Source organism: Geotrypetes seraphini, chromosome 18 (assembly GCF_902459505.1).
Source record: "Geotrypetes seraphini chromosome 18, aGeoSer1.1, whole genome shotgun sequence".
NCBI classification, from domain to species: Eukaryota; Metazoa; Chordata; class Amphibia; order Gymnophiona; family Dermophiidae; genus Geotrypetes; species Geotrypetes seraphini.
In genome coordinates, this window is record NC_047101.1 from 10,638,641 (window position 1) to 10,657,811 (window position 19,171).

Here is a 19,171-nt window from a genome sequence, read left to right on the forward strand (position 1 = left end):
GCATGAGATCTATTTGCATGCACTGCTTCCATTGTATACAAACAGATCTCATGCATATTCATTGGGGAAAACCTGACCTGGTGAGGGCCAAGGTTGGACACCCCTGCTGTTTAAGGGCAGTAATATTACATGCAGATTCTTGATAGTAGCTTGGACTGGTCCTTTTCTTGACAGTTGTAATATACCAACTTCTTTACTGCCATAATGTCAAGGAACGTTCAACTTCCCTTGAAGTGTAGTCCTAAATACGACATTGTGAACTTTCAAGGAACCTACAGCATTAAGGACATTCCCAGGTGGTTCTGAGTACATTTTGCTCACATGCCTAGAGCTGAACTCTTGAAGCTTAATGCATTACTAATCAGGATCATTTCTTGGCCTCATTTTTGGCCACGATCCAAGCACGAGGTCTGGGCAATGAGCTGAGGACAGTTCCTTCTTGCTCTTTTGGTTGAGATTCAATGCCTTGTACAATATTGACGGGGTGGAGGAATGTAAGGGTGTTGACTTTCTGGTCATCTCACGCCACATTTCGATTTACAATTGTTGCCAAAGCAGAAGGATTAAATTTCCTGTAAAAAAAAAAAAAATTAAAAATAAATACTCAAATTACAAGGCCATGAAAAAAAAAATGGCCAGGGTTGGTTCCAAAACCACTTAACACTTTGATCTATCCCAAGGATTCTCCACCTAGTCCTCATGATGTACCCAGCCCATCGGGATATCCACCATGAATACGCATGAGATAGATTTGCATACAATAAAGGTAGTGCCTCATCAGGCCCTAGTTCCTCACCAGTTGTGTAGCGAGGATGAGAGGCGCCCGGGGCGGAGACGCCCTCCCTCGCCCTAATCTCCGCCTCCCCCACTCCTGCATGTGCCCCCACCTCTTCTCATTACTCCCCTCCATGCGCTCACCCCTCTTCTGTTCGCAGCTCTTTCCCACGTACTAAGGCCACGTTTACCACTCCTGGAAAATGACCAGTTTTCCACTTTCCACTAAGGCCCTGATTCGCTAAAATACGCCTAAAGTCATGGGCCTACATTGGTTCCCCTAGCCGATCTAGGCGTCCAACTTAGTTTTCTTAATTGGCTTAATTGGCGCTGACAATTGAAAGCGCCATTAAAAACAAATTAAAAAAAACCATTTAAGTAATTAGCTGGTAGGTGCCTCCCACTTCGAGGCAGACATCTATACCAAGGCACCTACCAGTAAGTAAAATGGTTAGGGGCAGATTTGAGGTGGATTTTGGGCGTGGTTTCACCTAGACACTCATTTAGGCAAAGAAAACCCTGGCCTACTGGAACTGCTTGACACGATTCAATAAAGATCAAGTTTCAAGTTTATTGAGATTTTGATTTAAACGCAATATCCAGGGCCGGATTTTCCTATAGGCTAACTAGGCTTCAGCCTAGGGCCTCAAGATCTGTGTCACATTTTTTATAAAGGTTAGTACCAATAACAACATGTTTCATTTAACATATTGATATATATCACAGTAATGATGTATTTTATTATCTCTCATGTAATTTACAAACTTAAAAATGGGAGGTGAAAGGGCCTCATAAGTGGAATAGCCTAGGGCCTCTTTTCATCTAAATCCGGCCCTGGCAATATCAAATATTTTCAATGCGTATAACAAAAAATAAATTCAGGGAAATAAATAAAACCATTTGAACAATAATAATAATAACTTTATTTTTTTCTATACCGCCATAATTTTGCGACTTCTAGGCGGTTTACAATAAAAGAGAGCTGTACAATCAGCGAATTACAAGGCGAGAACAGGTAGGAAGTCACTGAGTAATCAGTGTTTACATGTTACAAATAGGTTACAGCAGTGGTCTCAAACTCAAACCCTTTGCAATAAACATACAAACATATCCATAGATGTTTAAAAATACATAAGGAATAAAGGATAAACTACATTTGTTTTAAATTTAAAAAAAACAACCCAAAAAGAAGAAACATTTAGGGAAGAACAACATTAGGAAGGGTAAAAAAAAACATTAGATTTTTTTGTGAAACTTGGTCTAAAATACATATTTAAAAGAAAGCTTAATCTAAGAGTTAGTAGGAGGATCATAAAAAGAGAAAAAATTATCTAATCTAAGATTCATATGCATCTTTATAAAGATAGCTTTTTAAATTACTTTTAAATTTCTCTAAAGAGGTTTCGGCGCGTAAAGAGGTTGGAAGATTGTTCCAGATCTGAGGTCCCAAAATAGAAAAGGTTGTAGTTCTTCTAGTGCCAATCACTTTCAATGATGGAATGGTCAGCAAATACTGATCTGCTGATCTAAGAGATCTAGCTGGGGAATATGGTATTAAATATCGATATAAAAATATTGGGGTATTAGTTTTCTGAATTTTGAACGTTAGCAGCGCAATTTTGTATGTTATTCTAGGTGACAGGTCAAAAGCACGCAAGACAATCGCGCGTGGACAAAATCGCGCAGACAATTCAGCGCTAAGACAATGGCGCTCACAGACAATTGCGCTAAAGACAATTGTGCGCCATGATGTGGCATCGGTAGCCAAAGCGCTTCTTGCAGAAGAGGGGTGACATGATCATATTTTTTTGAATTGGTAATAATTTTTATTGCAGATGGCGGATGATTGTCAGGGTTTAAGGGCTCACATGCCAGTTCCATGCCCAGTCTCCACCCCCGAAACATACCTCCTCCCGGAAAAATGTAAACATATTTTTAGGGTATGGTTTCTGCACACACATTTAGAATGTATCGCAGGATGCCTCAGCCCCAAGGTAAGTCCTTTTAAGCTGTAGTAAACACATACTGCTTACCATAGCTTAGTACAAAGAGCCCTTAAAGAGTTAAATTACAGGCATTTGAAAAAGAACCCATGTGACTCTCTGTCACAGCAGTAGTAGTAGTAGTGTGAAGAGTTTTAGTCTTTGGGAAGCAGAGCTGCCATTGTGATGTCATAATGCCTCATTCCACCAATAAGAGCCAACCTCATAGTGATGTCACAATGGCTTGATTGTCCTGCACTCCCCTCTGCCCTGCAACCCAGCCAGCTGATTACCCGTATCCATACCATCCTGTTTAGATTGTAAGCTCTATCCAGCAGGGACTGGCAGCACTATAGTAGGAGTAGAACTAGGGCCGGACTCCCATGATCAGTGTATGTACCATATATGACTGTATGATTGGGGTGGGCTTGGGAACTACAATACTTTGGGATGGTTTAGAAAGGCTGCAGCGAGCTCGGAGGGCAACTCGGAACCTAATGCCAGTGCCAGGCAGAAATAGCAAAGCGTTTATCTGCCCTCATTTACCCCGTTGCTATAACTCTTGCAGGCAGATCGGAGCAAGGCTGCTCCTTAGCAAGAAAGTTGCACCTGGACCCCCCCCCCCCATCCTTTTCTCATCCCTGGCTGCTCTTTCCCATTCCTCCAATCGCCAGCACCTCTGCTCATGGAATTTCTCGGGCCCGCTTGCCTTTGCTCCGTCTATTGTGGCGAGTTGCGCGTCCAATCGCTGTTGCGCGTCCAATCGCTCGGAAGAGGACCGCACAGCCGGTTTCATGCCGCGATTCCGGAGCCCGATCCTCCCGGCAACTTTTTAAGGTGGACCGGGCGGGATCCGGGAGGCTCCGGATTTTACCCACCGGGCTCCCTTCTTTTTTTTTTTTTTTTTTTTGACGCAGGAGAAATGGCAAATTTGAAGTACGTCATTAATATGGCGCCAAAAGATTTTTTGAGTCTAAGCCTTGTGCTGCTCGGGAGGGAGCTGCAGCGGCGGCGCCCGATCCCCGCCCGGGCGTAGATCGGGGGGGTGAGCGACGAGAGGATCCAGCGCCGGGGCGAGAGCCGGACAGCGAGGGGGGGGGGCGTGGGGGCAGGGCGGGGGCAGCGGTGCAAAAAAAGGAGCCGAGCTGTGCCACTACTTGGAGTAGTGCGATCGGCAGCTCTTCGGCGCGGGGCGAGAGTTTCCCGAGCCGAAAGTCGTCCTGCCGGGCCCGCTCGCCTTTCGCTTCATGCTTTGCAGCCGAGCGGCCATCGCGCTCGCGTGCCATGCTCTGGGCTGCCTCGCGCTCTGCCCGGGGCTCGTGAAGGGGGCGGGGAAGGGGCTCGCGCGCATGGAGTTCCTCGCAGCCCGGGCGGCCGAGTGAGGCGCCCCGCGCGCGCTGCATCCTTCTGCGGCTCGCGCCCACCCCACAGGACTCCGAGGACAAGGTAAAGGACCCTGACATTGCTTAGGTGCGTGCATGCTTGGCAGGGCTTGCATCCGTGCAAGGAGGGGAGGGGGGGGTCCAGCTGCAACTTTTCAAGGCCCGGGGGGGAGGTGGCGTTTTTAGCAAATCTCTTTATTAATGACTGCGACATTCCGCTCGCGGGAGCCCCGGGCCACTTGGCGTTCCGAAACGTGGGCAGGCATTTTTTTTTTTTTTTGGGGGGGGGGGGGCGGTTTGCATTGTTGGAGGGATCCCAGATCGCTTTGGGGGAGGGGGGTGCAAAGAGATGCGAGGGGTGTAGCCCTGTCCGAGTTGCATCTGGGTTTCTTGTTTGGATCCGGACTCGGTCCTGCTCCACATGATCGCTTCGTCTCACGTGTTGGGCTTGCAAAAAAACACAAGGGCGGGGGGGGGGGGTGAGGACGTCGGTTTAGTGGTGGATAGGTTGATGCGTGTGTCAGACTGACGCACATGAAAAAAAAAAAGCCCAACGTTTTCGGTTCTTTCCCCTTTAGGGGTGGGGGAGGGATGGAGGGATGGCAGGTAACAGGGCTGCGATGAAGGTTTGCAAATGAGAGGATGCAAAAAAAAAAAAAAAGTGAAATGATGATGCCTGGGCGATAGGGTAGGATGGCAGAGCTCTCTTTTTTTTTCTGGGGGTGCTGATTGCAAGGGGTTGTGGGGCAGAATTGTGGTCTCAGCTGGGGGTGGCAATGCCCTGGTGCAGAGCTGGGGGGGGGGGGGGGTGGCAGGTCTCTCCTTGGCTGCAGAGTGCCGCTTCTGGCTGAAGGGTGGGTGGCAGTGCCCGGGGCAGGAGAGAGAGAGAGAGAGGACAGTAGGGGGCGTGGCTGTTTACCTTCCCCGAGAGTTGGGCTCTCCGGGGGCGGCTCAGCCTGGCCCTTGCTTTCCCTCCTCATCCCCGCGTGCTCTGAGCTCTGCCCCCCCTTTGGCTCCGCCTTGCCAGCGTTCGCTGGGCCAGTAAAGGTCATTTGTTGGGATGCTGTGAGAGGCTTCTGGGGGTTGAGAAGGGCTCATTCACTTGTTAAGTGGTTTTGCACTGTCCTTTCTGGGACCTAGGCTGCACCATGCCCGTGCATGCTTCTGCTTGCCCCTCACCTGTCCTCTTCCCCCATTCGCTTTTTACCCTACCTTTCTCATCTTAGCACAGTGAGGGATCTCAAAGTCCCTCCTTGAGGGCCACAATCCAGTCAGGTTTTCAGGATTTCCCCAATGAATATGCATTGAAAGCAATGCATGCACACAGATCTCGTGCCTATTCATTGGGGAAATCCGGAAAACCCGACTGGATTGCGGCCCTCAAGGAGGGACTTTGAGACCCCTGGTATAAAGCATCCTCCCTGCCCTGCTCATATGTAAATGAACCTTCTCTGCTCTTAGTGTTGCCTTCTGTGGGGACACCCCTCTTTTCTCTTGGTCTCTCCCTGCCAGCCCTCCCTCTCATGCAAATTCAATATGATGTCTTCTCTTTCATGCACACACTTCCCACATCTTCATCCCCGCCCCTCATTTCTCTCTGGATTCTACCTTGCCCGCAAATCCTGCAGCTTCCCATGCATCTGGTGTTTGGGTGCTCACCTAGGCAGCCTGCAGATCTTGCCAGATGGTAGCCTAACCGCTGCTCCCCCTTTTTTTTTAGACCGGAAGGTCACCGGAACCCTTCTGAAATGTGATGGCCAGTTTGGTTTGCAGGCTCACCATCAACCATATGAAAGGATCAGAAAATCAATCAATTCTTGAAAACTGATGGCTGAATCAGCTTTCATGGTAGCCACTTAGCTGCCAAGGTGTATTTTTTCTTCTTCTTCAAATAAAGTAAAGTTGTTGCCATGTTTAGTCCTTTTGATATGCTGAGAGGTTGGATAGGCTGGGGCTCTTCTCTCTGGAAAAAAGGAGGCTCAGGGGTGATATGATAGAGACCTTCAAGATCATGAGGGGCATAGAGAGGGTGGATAGGGACAGATTCTTCAGGCTGAAGGGGACAACAGGTACGAGGGGGCATTCGGAGAAACTGAAGGGAGATAGGTTCAAAACAAATGCAAGAAAGTTTTTTTTCACCCAGAGGGTCGTGGACACTTGGAATGCGCTACCGGAGGAAGTGATCAGGCAGAGTACGGTACAGGGATTCAAACAGAGACTGGACGGATTCCTGAAGGATAAAAGGATCGTGGGATACTGAGAAAGCTAACCAGAAAATAAATATAGAATCCCAACCAGGTCGTGCAGGTGCAAGACCGGAGGGCTAGGACTTTGATGGGAAGATAGGACTCAATAGGAAACCAAGGTGGCATGGGGGCCCCTTCTGGTGATTTAGACAGGTCATGACCTGTTTGGGCCGCCGCAGGAGCGGACTGCTGGGCAGGATGGACCTGTGGTCTGACCCGGCGGAGGCACTGCTTATGTTCTTATGAATGCATAGAGATAAAAATTAGCAAAATATGGGGGTCCCTTTTACTAAGGGGTGGTAGCCGGTTTAGCGTGCGTTAAATGCTAACGCGTCCATTATAGTCTGCGGACATGTTGGCGTTTAGCCGTGCGCCAAAATGGCTAAGTAAAAGAGGAGCTACGTTTTTTTGCGAACTATAATCTTTTGCTTATCCTGTTGTGACCCGAGGAAGAGTGGGACGGTAGTTCCCTAAAGCTAGCTAAGACATGAAGTTTGTCTAATAAAGCTGCCAGCTTATGTCATTTCATCTTTTGTTTTTTGTTTACTAATCTTTATTTCTGTGCAACTTTTTTGGAAAGGAAGGATGAATTTATTTTCATAGTTGCCACTGACTTCCATATGTTTGTTTGCCTCGTCATCCCCTCAGTCTCTTATAAGAGAGAGACGCCGTTTTCGTGGCTGCTAGCCACAAGGACAGTCTTGTTTGTGTCCGCGCGTCCGTTGCACAGATACAATCCCCTCTCTTCCGTGACATTTCCTTGCAATCGCACCCTTTCCCTCCTGACTCCCTCCGCTAACCCTTTCACAACACTCACCAGCCAATCCCTTCCGTACTCCTCCCTCTGTATCCCTTGTCACTCACGCAGATCTTCTGTCCCTCCCCCCCCTCCCCGCCCTAATTAATTTCTTCTGACCTTCCTTCCCTTCCATGAGCGGCTTTCTCTACAGTTTGTTCTTAATTGCCTTTTTTCTTTCCCCTCACCTTTCCTGACATGAACGGAGGTAGCGTCCCTTTTCTCTGCCTGTTCCAACATATCGCACACCGCCTCCTCCCTCTTGTTTTTCTACTTCTGGGCCCCTTTTCTTCTCCTCTCTCTCTCTCTCTCCTCATTACTGCTGTTAGTCTTGACACTTGGCGTTCTCCCTCCCATGAGTTTTAACTCCTGTGTAAATAGATCTCCCCCAGAGCCAGCCCAGTCATTAGGCACAACTAGGCTGTGACCTAGGATAACAGCTTCTTTGGGTGGAGGGGGGGGGGGGCAAACAGCAGCTATAATCAAAGCAAAACAGTAGATTCTGATTGCCGCACAAACTCATCAGTGTGTACTTTATCTGCAGGAAAGTGGGTAGTTTTCAAATAGCACAGTTAACCCTAATTATTCTGGAAGGTGGGGGGGGGGAGGGGTTGCTGCTGAGATAATCACGATTAGAAAATGACAAGGGGAAAATTTTATCCCCGTCCCCGCAAGAGCTCAAGTTCCCCATCCCATCCCCGTGAGTTTTTTTCCCTCTGTCGCTGTCCCTGCCCCATTCCTGTAAGTTCTGCCTTAACTGCACAAGCCTCGAACACTTACGATTTTCAAGTGTTTGAGGCTTGTGCGGATGAGGACGGAGCTTAGGCATTGGTGGAATGAGGCATTATGACATCACAATCTGAGCTCTACAATGTTGCTACTTAGGATTTTTAAGTGTTTGAGGCTTGTGCGGATGAGGACGGAGCTTAGGCATTGGTGGAATGAGGCATTATGACATCACAGTCTGAACTCTAGAATGTTGCTGCTTAGGATTTGAAAGGGTTTGAGGCTTGTGCAGATGAGGACGGAGCTTAGGCATTGGTGGAATGAGGCATTATGACATCACAGTCTGAACTCTAGAATGTTGCTGCTTAGGATTTTTAAGTGTTTGAGGCTTGTGCGGATGAGGACGGAGCTTAGGCATTGGTGGAATGAGGCATTATGACATCACAGTCTGAACTCTAGAATGTTGCTGCTTAGGATTTTAAAGTGTTTGAGGCTTGTGCAGATGAGGACGGAGTTTGCAGGAATGGGGCAGGGACAGGAAAAGAATTCACAAGGACAGGAAAATTTTATCCCTGTGTCATTCCCTAATCATGATTAGTGGGGGGTGGGGTCAGAAAGTTAACTGAGGGGAGGAGGAGCTTTAAGATTGAAGGTTTACAACATCCCTGGCCTTTTCTCTCACCGCCACTTTTCCGTTTCTTGCATGGATCCTCCACGCTCCTCTTCCATCAGCTCCTGTGCCTGAAATAGAATCAACATGACCTTTCTCTCATTCTGCTAGTTCCTGTTGTACAAAGGTCCATAAACGCCTTCTGCTTTCTGTGTTATTCTTTCAGCATTGGACAAATACCTGTCATTTTTTTCGCTTGATACTTTTATGAATGTGTAAAGATAACCAGCAACTTCCCATCATGCAATCCAAACCCATCATTTGTTGCCATCCAAGTGCTTTTTCTGTGCTTAGTAACCGTGCTGGAAAATTTCTCTTTCTCTTTTTTTTTTACAGTTCGTTATCCCCCTCTCCTAATTCTCACAAACCTGCATCTTATTTTTCTTGTTTCACTTCTGTTTCATATCTCATCTTTTAGCGAGGGATGGTGCCCTTCGGACATGCCCTACCTTAAACCGTGGCCCTAATCTTTCCCTGCCATCTTCAGATGTTTCTCTGAAGTCCTAGAGATACCCCAAGTCAGAGACTCTTTCTGTTGAAGCAGTTCATGATTGATTGCTGTCCAACTTTTAATGATTGTATGTTGGACCGTAAATCTTTGCTCCATAACGCGTTAATTGTGTTGTGCCTGTCTGTGTGGTATTGATTAATTGTGTTTTTCGTGCCTGTTAAGATTTGTTCTTAGGGGCTTTTGTACTCTGTAAGGAACTGTCTAGATTTAATCAGCGAGAATGCCTTAAACGCTTAAAACCTTGGTTTGCGAACATAATTCGTTCCAGAAGCATGCTTGTAATCCAAAGTACTTGTGTATCAAAGCGAATTTCCCCATAGGAAATAATGGAAACTCGGACGATTCGTTCTACAACCCAAAAACTTTAATACAAAATACTATAGGTACTCGTATTGCAAGACCTCGCTCATTTAGAACAGTCACTACACTCCCGCAGCGTCAGAAAGAGAAAACCCATCGGCCCAGTTGTGATGTGTGTATACTGTATGTACTTGTAGTGCAGGACATTGCTTGTATATCAAGTTAAAATTGAATAAAATGTTTTTTTGCTTGTCTTGCAAAATATTTGCAAACCAAGTTACTTGCAATCCAAGGTTTTACTGTATTCTGGTACAAGCAGAACGACCGGTTTCGGGCTACATGCCGGTATTTGATGGCGGGTCCTTTGCAGGTGGACAGTCACATGAGCAAGGCATATAATAATGCACCTAGATTGTAAAATGTGTTTTAATACTCTTAAGAACTAGCATTTAAACCAGCACAATGGCTGGTAAAGGTGATTGCGCTTAAAATATAGGCGCATTTTGACCTGTTACTCCATTTTCTATAAAGAAGGATAGGCTCCTTCTTTATAGAGTAGACTCTAATTAACCTTAAAGGGCCTGATAGTCAGCTGACTGCCACCAGTGTGCAACCCGGCAATTCAATTCTGGGCCCTATCCAGGCACTGGCATTGAATTTCTGGATTTCCGGAGCCAGCTAGTCAGCATTTAACCAGCTATGGGTTTCCACCTAAAGATAGGACTGACTCTTATGTGGGTCCTATTTATACAGTTAACCTGGCCGGTTAAGGGCCAAATATAAGCACCCAGGACAACTGATTTGTCTTCTCGCCAGGGTCGCCTTTTCCAGATCACTTGGGAACCTTTTTGGACTACTTTGACCCCTCTGGCTCGTAGCCGGATACTTAATTGATGCTTCTTGTTTACATAGTAACATAGTAACATAGTAGATGACGGCAGATAAAGACCCGAATGGTCCATCCAGTCTGCCCAACCTGATTCAATTAAAAATTTTTTTTTTTTTTTTTTTTTTCTTCTTAGCTATTTCTGGGCGAGAATCCAAAGCTTTACCCTTTATCCTTTTGTTTAGCTTGGTGTTTTACTTTCTTTTCTAAATTTTTGCTACTATGTATTTGGGAGGAGGACCCAGGGGTGGGAATGGGGGTGGGAGGGGGGTTGTTTTGGTTGGGGTTTGGGGGGGGGGGTTCTTTTGGGGACATTTCATACTCTATTGAGCTGGTTTTGTATTTTGTTGTGCTACCCTGTTGTTTTCTTGATTGCTCAATAAAAATATATTTGCCATAAGCACCCAGGACACCCCCAAAATAGCTGGTTAACAGTTTTCCGCTGCAGTAACCGATTAAGTGGCATGGGAAATTAGTGGCTATCTCCAAACGGGCAATTTAATTGGCCAGGAGCTGTTTTCTGGCAGGTTAAGTCGCTATGAATATTGACCCCCCAAAGTTCTTGGTGCCTAGAAGTAGACGCCCCTTTATAGAATTACCCTCTTAGGGGGCTATTGTGTAAATGGCACCCTTTTTAGGTGCCCCGATGCTTTCAGTAAGATCCTCTTCTGTATGGGTAACTCAGTTGTGTTAGAAAATACTCTTGTAACCTGGCATCGGGCACCCGAAATCGAGGCACCCACAGTTCCATCCTGCCGTAACTGCGGCAAGGCTGCGCGTAGCTTCCTGTTTTCTTCTCGACCTTGTGAATGTCCCCTTGCCTTTACACGCTATGCTATTTACGCACGCCCTTAAAAAAAATAACACTCGGCTGTGCACTAAGGCCCGGATTCTTTAAATGGCGACGGTTTTTTAGGCGCTGGTACGCGGCCAAGCTCGGGGAAAACGCAGTTTAAGTGACGCTTTGCGCTCATTTTCAATGCGCCTAAAAAAAAAAAAATTGACGCCGGAATTGCGCTTCCTTAGGTGCTTTACGGCGCCTAACGCCAGACGTTGTCGGCCGTAAGGCGCCTGTGGAGCTGCGATTCTCATCAAAGGCACACCGGAAATGTAGGCCTGGAAATCCCTGGCCTATATTTTTCTGGCGCCTGCCTTTACTGCATGCGGTCGGCGGCCGCTTTTTAAGGCGGTCGCCGACAACTGTGCCAGTTACAGAATCCGGGCCTAAGGTTACAGTATATAGACTAAACGTAGTTACATGTGGAAATGAAAATTAATTGCAATGAGCACCAGGTGACCCCAACTATAGCTAGTTATTGATAATGCTAATTAGTTACATAGTAACATAGTAGATGACGGCAGATAAAGACCGGAATGGTCCATCCAGTCTGCCCAACCTGATTCAATTTAAATTTTTTAATTTTTTCTTCTTAGCTTTACCCAGTACTGTGCTTGGGTTCCTATTGCCGAAATCTCCATTAAAACCTACTCCAGCCCATCTACACCCTCCCAGCCACTGAAGCCCTCCCCAGCCCATCCCCCACCAAACGGCCATACACAGACACAGACCGTGCAAGTCTGCCCAGTACTGGCCTTAGTTCAATTTTTAATATTATTTTCTGATTCTAAATCCTCTGTGTTCATCCCACGCTTCTTTGAACTCAGTCACAGTTTTACTCTCCACCACCTCTCTCGGGAGCACATTCCAGGCATCCACCACCCTCTCCGTAAAGTAGAATTTCCTAACATTGCCTTTGAATCTACCATCTCTTAACCTCAAATTATGTCCTCTGGTTTTACCATTTTCCTTTCTCTGGAAAAGATTTTGTTCTACGTTAATACCCTTCAAGTATTTGAACGTCTGAATCATATCTCCCCTCTCTCTCCTTTCCTCTAGGGTATACATATTCATGGCTTCCAGTCTCTCCTCATACGTCTTCTGGCGCAAGCCTCCTATCATTTTCGTCGCCCTCCTCTGGACCGCCTCAAGTCTTCTTATGTCTTTCGCCAGATATGCCAAATAGTTCCTAATTTAACAATTACGTTACATGTGTAACTGGCAGTATTTTGTAACCAGTGCACACAACTTTGATATAAGGAAAAATGGGCATGCAGAATTACACTTCTCCCTCTGAATCTGCGGGTTTAGTACCTGCGAATTCAGTTATTCGCAATTTTTTTTTTTGCCCCAGACCTGCCCCTAGTTTTAAAAGGTTGAATCACTGCGTCTCGGACCTCCCCAGACCTTACCTGGTGGTCTAGCGGTGACACGGGGCAAGAGCAATCTTCCTACTCTCCTGCCCCGTGCAGAGCCATCATCATAAATGGCTGCCGTGAGTTCCCGTGGTCTCACGAGTCAACAACGTGAACTCACGGCAGCCCATTGTGATGACGGCTCTGCACGGGGCAGGAGCGTAGGAAGATCTCTCCTGCCCCACGTCACCGCTAGACCACCGGGTAAGGTCTGGGGAGGTCCGGGACGCAGGAGGGAGGCGGGGGTGGGACAGAGGCGGCCTTAAAAGTTATCTGCGATTTTCCATATTCGCGGGCCACCTCTGCCCCTAGCCCTTGCGGATTCGGAGGGAGAAGTGTGTACTGTAGAATTAGGGGGTTGTGTTCAGCTTCTCTCACTGGAAGCTTTTGGTATCATCTTTGAGTTTTAAGAATGTGGTGCTTATCAAACTGTGTGATTTTACTGTCTTGTTTTTGGCCTTAGTTCTTTCTTTTCTCCAAACTATCCCAGAACATTTTATTTCTTATGCTCTCACCTTTGCATTTTACAGTCGAAGGGGTGAACTTGAATTTTTAGGTAAAGCGGAGGTTGATTGTTTTGTTGTTTATTGATAACAGCAACTTTTGGGCTTTCAGCTTATTCAGAGCAGAGCTGGGATCCTTCACCTCCGTCTTTCTGGTGATTTTTCATTTATTTTGTTTCACTTCCTAAATCACTGTACTGCTGTCATCATTGTAACAACCATCTCTGGTTAGAGGGTGTGCATTAGGGTTCCTTCTGCACTCTTGTCTGGCCACTAGGTGTCACCATTGGATGATGGTTGTGACTCCCTCCTTCTCTCTTCTCCCCCCCCCCCCAGGGCTGTGAATGCAGATTATTCAGCCCTGCTTGCTCCATAGAACAGAGCACAGCTGCCAAGTTACCCATTCCAGGAGGGAGACTTTTTGGCCGGTCCTGCATGTCTGTCAGCCTCATCCTGGTGCCTTATGGGAGGTGCAGCACGAATGTCAACACATAGAACCGTGGACTACAAGTACAGGTCTCCCTCCGTATTCGCGGTTTTGGGATTCACGAGCCTCCAAAGAAGCGGCCTCCCTCCCTCCTCCGCAGCTTACTTTTAAAGCCCTGGTGGTGTAGCGGTGACGCGGGGCAGGAATGATCTTCCTACGCTCCTTCCCTGTGCAGATCCGCTATCAAAAATGGCTGCCTCAAGTTCCCGCATTGGTCTCGTGGTCTCGCGAGACTGGTGTGGGAATTTGAGGCAGCTATTTTTGACGACGTATCTGCATGGGGCAGGAGCATCGGAAGATCCTCCTCAAGCCTTGCATTGAAGAATGCTGGTGTAGAAGGACTAAGGTTGAACTAGACACTAAAGAATGACAGTCTCTGGTGTCCAGAGCAGATATTGTGATGTCATAATGCCTCATTCCACCAATGCCTAAGAGCCAGCCTCAGCCACAATGGCTTCACTATCCTATACTTGGCTCACATAAGAATCAGTGTATGAATGGGCCCAGTCACTGACCCTCAAGCCTTGCATTGAAGAATGCTGGTGTAGAAGGACTAAGGTTGAACTAGACACTAAAGAATGACAGTCTCTGGTGTCCAGAGCAGATATTGTGATGTCATAATGCTTCATTCCACCAGTGCCTAAGAGCCAACCTCATCAGTGATGTCACAATGGCTTCACTATCCTATACTTGGCTGACATAAGAATCAATGTATGAATGGGCCCAGTCACTGACCCTCAAGCCTTGCATTGAAGAGTGCCGGTGTAGAACGACTGAGGTTGACAGACCCTAAAAAATGACACGGGATGCTTTCCCCCAGTTATGGTGGGGACAAATTATTTTTTTCCCCAAATATTAATTGAGGGACTGCATGACCTGTAGAGATCTCTTGTACATCCATCCATCCTTCTTCCCGTGCCCTTTTCTCTTCCCAGCTGAAAAGGAAAGGCCGCATCACATAAATATCCCGACACCAGTTCTATTGGAATTGTAGCTTCCCTGGGAAGAATTATTTGGGCTTTCATATAGCCTGACATTTGACCTTCCTTTCCTGGTGACAGAAGATTTGGCAGCTTACACTGTGTTCCTTTCCCCAAAACTGGGCCTCACAAAGGTTTCCCCCCCAAAATCTTCTATACCGGAATGAGAAAGAAAATCAAATCCAACTCCTATAACTTTCTCACTTATATTCAAGTAATGATTTACTTATGCCACAATTTCATTGAAAGTGTCATGCACATCCCGTCTGAATGAGGGGAGAGCCTCAGAACCCCGTGCGTAATAATGTCAATTACTGCACTAGAACGGGAAAAGATCTTCACCGGCTCTTGACCCCCCTTCCTACCTACAGCAGACACAATAAATGTTTCAAAATGGTGTCAGAAAAATCAAAACTACTTAGCTTGTAGGTAGAATGTTCAACGGTTTCCAAGTTTCCAAGTTTATTAGTTTTTAATATCCCGACCATCAAACAATTGTCTGGCCGGTTAACAATAAAATTGATAAAGAGTTTAAATGTAGTAAAATGTGCATAAAGATGTCTAAAATTAAACGTAAATGACAAAGACTTGACGTACTGGAGTGTGAGGGCAATAGGGGAGGAAAGGGAAAAAGTTACATTGTAGAGATGAGATGGGAAAAGTAGGGGGGGGATTGAACGAAGGGAAGGGGGAGCGTGAAAATGATGGATGCTTGCCTGATGAGAGAGAGAAAAAAAAGAGAAAAAAAAAATAAAAAATTTAGGTTTGATTAAAAGCGTCCCGAAATAAGAAAGTCTTTAGATTGGTCTTGAATTTGGCTAATTGTTGTTTGTCGCGGAGGTATTGTGGAAGTGAGTTCCATAATGTAGGGGCGGTTATTGAAAATGTGTTACGTCTCTGCCAGTCCTAGCCGACAGAAGTTAGGCTAGCTGCCGTTTCGCTAGACAAGCTGCGTCAGGGCTCCGGACAGCATAGCAGCGTACCGATTCACACGCTTGCTCAGACAGAGACCTCACAAAGGTTTCCCCATTCCAGATGTTTATCACCACTGCAAAACCAAAATCATCTAAATCTGCTGACCAGGATTTGTTGCACAAAATCTGTCACTTAGCAAATGATCAAATAAGAAAGAAGTGACGATAAGTGACATACAGTTGTAGACTTGTCTTGCCCAGAAAGTTGGTTTTGGACTTGGTAGTTTTCGCCTTGTTCCTTTGGGCTTCCAGTTCTGTTAGAACCAGATTTTGGGGGGCTATGGCGCCAGGTGGATTCAGTGACAACTCTTGAGGATTTGCCCCTATATTGTATACTTGGTCATAAGAATTGCCGTACTGACACAAACTGAAGAACCATCAAGCCCAGTATCCTGTTTCGAACAGTGGCCAACCCAGATCCCAAGTAGTAAAACAGATTTTATGCTGCTTAACCTAGGAATAAGCAGTGGATTTCCTCAGCCCATCTCAATAATGGCCTACGGATTTCTCTTTTAGGAAATTATCCAAACCTTTTTTAAACCCTGCTAAGCTAACTGATTTTACCACATTTTCTGGCATCGAATTCCAGAGTTTAATTACATGTTGTGCAAAGAAATATTTTCTCTGGTTTGTTTTAAATCTACTACTTAGTAGCTTCATCGCATGCCCCCTAGTCCTAGTATTTTTTGGAAGGAGTAAACAAATGATTCACATCTTCCCTTTTCACTCCACTCAGTATTTTATAGACCTCTCAGATATCCCCGCCGTCTCTTCTCCAAGCATTAGCCTTTCCTCATAGGGAAGTTGTCCCACCCCAATAATTTTCATTGCCCTTTTACATTGCATTAGTTATTTTTATTCCGCCATTACAAGTTTCAAGTTTAATGGAGATTTGATTAATCGCTTAATCATAATTCTAAGCGATGTACATAATAATAAAATTACAGAATGCGGGGGACAATACAATGAATAACAAAAACCAGGTCTAACAAGACTATTGACAAACTTAACAAAACTAAGAACATAAGGGAAGAGAGGGATAAGAACTACAAATTATTTAAAAGATAAAGAGACATATAAGGGAGATACAGAAGGAAAGGGAAGTTAAAAATTGCTTCAATAAAGTTAGAGAGAAAAAGTAAAATTGGTTGGAAGAATTGGTTGCGGTTCAAGGCGGATTACAGAAGAGGATTTCTAGACATGTCCAGAGGTGTTACAGAGTAGAGCGGGTTGCTTCAGAGGATTGAAATGTTTGATAACGGTGTTAAATTAGTCTTCATGGATTTCTTGAATAGCAGGGTTTTTGTTTCTTTTCTGAAAGTTTTGTAGTCTGGGGTCGCGATTAGTCGATTGGAGAGTTGGTGGTCTAGTTTTGCTGCCTCTGTGGCTAGAAGGCCATCGTACAGTTTTTTTCCGTTTGATGTCTCTGATTGGAGGGTTTGTGAATGGTGTCTGGGTTCTCCTGTGTCTGGTTGTGGTAGTACCTTTTCTAATTCTGCTACATCTTTTTTTTGAGATATGGTGAGCAGAATTGCATACAGTACATAAGTACATAAGTAGTCGCCTCCGCCGGGGCAGACCAGAGGTCCATCCAGCCCAGCGGTCCGCTCACGCGGCGGCCCATCAGGCATATTGCCTGGTCAGCGGTCCCTGACTAATTTTATTGCCTACCTCTACAGTTATCTCTAAACCTTCCACTGCTCTTATCTGTACCCCTCAATCCCTTTGTCTTCCAGGAACCTATCCAGGTCTTCCTTGAAACCCTGTACTGTGCTATTTCCTATCACGGCCTCCGGAAGGGTGTTCCATGTGTCCACCACCCTCTGTGTGAAAAAGTACTTCCTTGCGTTTGTTTTAAACCTGTCCCCCTTCAATTTCATCGAGTGACCCCTTGTTCTTGTGGTTTCTTTCAAATTGAAAAATCTGTCTTTGTCAACCTTTTCGATGCCCCTCAGGATCTTGAAGGTCTCTATCATATCTCCATATTCAAGGTACGGCTGTACCATAGAGCAATGCCTTAGCATAGAGCAATGCCTTATCTTGCAGGATACTGTAGGGCTTCTGACAAAGCTCTTCGCCTTCTCCAGGCCTTTGTAGTCTCAGGAGAAAGAAAGGGTCCTCCTAAAAGGAAAGGAAGTAGCAGTGCAGTCAGGGGTGCTGGTCTATAGTTCGGGGTACACCGGCAATAGCGCGCAGGACAATCGCCCCCCCATCAAATGTGCGCACTGACAAGTGCGCGCATGACTGAAAGGGAGCGGAATTGTCGGGAAGGGAGCGGAATTGTAAACTGAAAGGAAGGAATCTTTTAAGTGTAGTGGTGGGGGAGGTCCACCCCCTCAAAAGTGAAGGCATGGGAACAGAATTGTCAGGGCGCAATCTCAAAAGTGAAGGCATGGGAACGGAATTTTTGGGGCGCGATTGTCGGGTGACCTTCCATTCAGCATGCGCATTTGTCCATGCAAATGGGGCGCAGTTGTCGGCGCCCAATTGTATGCAAATTTGGCGGGTCATCCTAGCTCGGACAAAACGGGCAAAGTATCACAGAAGTAGGATTTCAGCTTTGAGGTGTGACTTTTAATGAGGATATTATGTAAGCAACTGAAAATAGCATGGGATGAACCCCGAGAACAACGGTGACGTTTTCCAGACAGGTCACGTCATGTCACGCGCAGCACAGACAAAATATTTAATCACTAGCTTCTTGTGAACTGCTGCAAAACCAATTTAAAATGATAACGCAGGCTTGGGAGGGGCGCATGCATTTCGACTCCCGCTTCCTGTTCTCTTGTCTTGATAGAGGGCTTCTAGAGTGTAAGCCCTAATTACATAACGTTTGCAGTATTTTGTGCACACTTAGTAAGTTGAGGAGCCTGGGAATAAATCCCGTTTCAGTATTGGCTTTAGAAACTGTGGTGACCGTTGCTAGATTAGATACAGTTTGTTGTAAAGCAAAACCAAAAAAAAAAAGGATGACGTTTTGCCCATTTTTTTTCTTTCCTTTTGTAACCTCTGACAGAAAATTAGCATTTGTGGGTGAAACTGCCACTGACGTCTGGAGCATTTGTTGCTTTCTCCCCCAAAGTTTATAAATCCAAGATACCAAAGCTGAATAATTATCTTGACAAACCATGGAAATCTGTTTATCTTTCGGGAGGGTACTAAACAGCAAGGAGTAATGTAGGGTTCCCCATAGAGAATGACACGGGGACAAATTTTTCCCCGTCACCGCAGAAACTCATTTTCCCGTCCCGTCCTGTTGAGTTCTTTTCCTGTCCCTGCCTCATTCCTGCAAACTCTGTCTTCATCTGCACAAGCCTTAAACGCTTTAAAATCCTAAGTAGCAACATTCTAGAGCTCAGATTGTGATGTCATAATGCCTCATTCCACCAATGCCTAAGCTCTGTCCTCATCTGCACAAGCCTCAAACGCTTTAAAATCCTAAGTAGCAACATTCTAGAGCTCAGATTGTGATGTCATAATGCCTCATTCCACCAATGCCTAAGCTCCGTCCTCATCCGCACAAGCCTCAAACACTTTAAAATCATGTGTTCGAGGCTTGTGCGATTAAGGTAGAGCTTACAGAAATGGGGCAGGGACAGTGACAAAACTCGCAGGGACAGGGTGGGGAAATTGAGTTCCAGCGGGGACAGGAAAAAATTTGTCCCCGTGTCATTCTCTAGTTCCACATAAGGGAAATAAGG

The 19,171-nt window shown here is 45.9% G+C and overlaps 1 protein-coding gene across 4 annotated transcripts in view; it reads left to right on the top strand.

The window, feature by feature from the left end:
- Nucleotides 1-3,866: 3,866 nt before the first annotated feature.
- Nucleotides 3,867-19,171, top strand: part of JADE2 (jade family PHD finger 2) — a 164,463-nt gene continuing 149,158 nt past the window's right edge. For 2 of the 4 annotated variants that reach the window (XM_033927171.1, XM_033927174.1), the window contains exon 1: nt 3,867-4,202. The gene's annotated coding sequence lies outside the window, so the exon portion shown is untranslated. Of the gene's footprint in view, nt 4,227-5,858; nt 6,007-19,171 lie in introns of all 4 variants that reach the window. The other 2 variants (XM_033927172.1, XM_033927173.1) reach the window with 2 other exon arrangements.